This window comes from Triticum aestivum, chromosome 5B, assembly GCF_018294505.1.
Source record: "Triticum aestivum cultivar Chinese Spring chromosome 5B, IWGSC CS RefSeq v2.1, whole genome shotgun sequence".
NCBI classification, from domain to species: Eukaryota; Viridiplantae; Streptophyta; class Magnoliopsida; order Poales; family Poaceae; genus Triticum; species Triticum aestivum.
Window position 1 is genome coordinate 143,111,654 of NC_057807.1, and position 1,682 is coordinate 143,113,335.

The window sequence follows — 1,682 nt, forward strand, 5'->3', positions numbered from 1 at the left end:
GGTATGGTGTTCGGTTTGTAATGTAGTTGGTGCCCCATCAAAGTTGTGCATTGGGGAGTTGAACACATCACACACCACCGATGCATATTTTTGGGCCGCATGTAGGGTATAGGGGGTCTTCTGATTGACCATGTCTCCCTTGTGCAGTTTTTGTGATGGCATGCATATCTGTGGGCTCCCCGGGGTCTACATATATCATCCCTTTGACCGATATTGAGGGGGGTTTGGCCATGAATGGATTCCGCCTAGTTCGTGTTAGAGCGGGTCACCGTGACATGTTCGAGAAAAGTTCGAGCTCATGCATTCTCAGGATTCCCTCCCACACGCTCGGATTGGTGGGTTGGACCGACACCATACCCTACGTATCTCGTCCTTAATTACCTGGCTTTCATGGTGGTTATCAATATTAACAGGCAGGCGCTACATCTAAATTGTACATTATTTGTTATTGAAAACACATCACCCTTCCAACGTACATCATTTCGGGCCGCATGCAGGCGGTGCCGGTTTTGTGGCCTCTCTCGTGCGAATTTTTACGATGGTCCAATCTATTGGCCCAAGCTGTGTGTGTGTGTGTGTTATCTATTTTTTATCGACAACAACAGTGGTCGTTTGACCAAGTGATAGATTCACTGGTCCGTCTTCTGGTAGGTCATGGCGACATGCATGCATGACCAAAGTATCAGTACGTGCATCCGTCGCACGCACACGAAGTGGGAGGTGGGGAAAGAACCCTAGCTAGGTAGCTACGACCATATGTCATTATAGATATATCCAAGGGGGCTTTCCGGTTTGCGAGGCAGGTGCCACCAAAGTTGTGCATTATGTATTTAAACATCACACCTTATATTCCTACATATATTTTGCCGCTTCCAGGTGGTTGTTGACTTATGGAACCTCTCATCAATCTTCGACGACGTGCCCAACCATGGGCCCGCACGGTCAAAGTTATGCATTGGAAACTGGAACATCACACACCAGCCTTTTCATTGATATATATTTGGGACACATGCTGGTGTGGTTGTCTTCTGACCCTCATGTTTTTTTGTTGTCAAATGGTGCTATATATGAAGACTCGGATAACGCTCAACGGACACGGGTGCACTAGCTTAACCGTGTGCGATGCTAGTGCATTGTGAAATCACCACGGCTGCACAAGCGCGGGCAAGGGTGGAGGTACTAGCTTAACCGTGTGTGATGTTGTGCGCTATGAAATCACCACGACTACGCAAGCGCGGGAAAGGGTGGAGGTAGTGGCTTAACCGTGTGCGATAGTAGTATGCTATGGAATCACCACCTGCGCAAGCTAAAGGTAGGTAGTTTATTTAGGATGACTTCCACGTCCACGTCTGAAAATTAGGACGAACCATGTGTGATAGACCAGCTATCTAGAAATCTAAAAACAAACTACCCGCCTTGAGCGATGCAAAAATTGGCAGTTCCGCCGCTTTTCCTTATTGTCATACAAGCATATTCCTATTAGACCGTGCGCAATCTTGGGTGCTCCCACTCCGCCTCATTCCTTTACCCAAATTTTAGTAGCCGTGGTATTTCAACCATCGCCCCCACTCCTCCACCACCAACCTTATAGTAAAATTCCAGTAGCTGAGGATTTGAACCGTCACCCTCCCTCGTCCACCACCATCTCCACCCACCATTACTAAAATTTTCAGAAGCCGCGG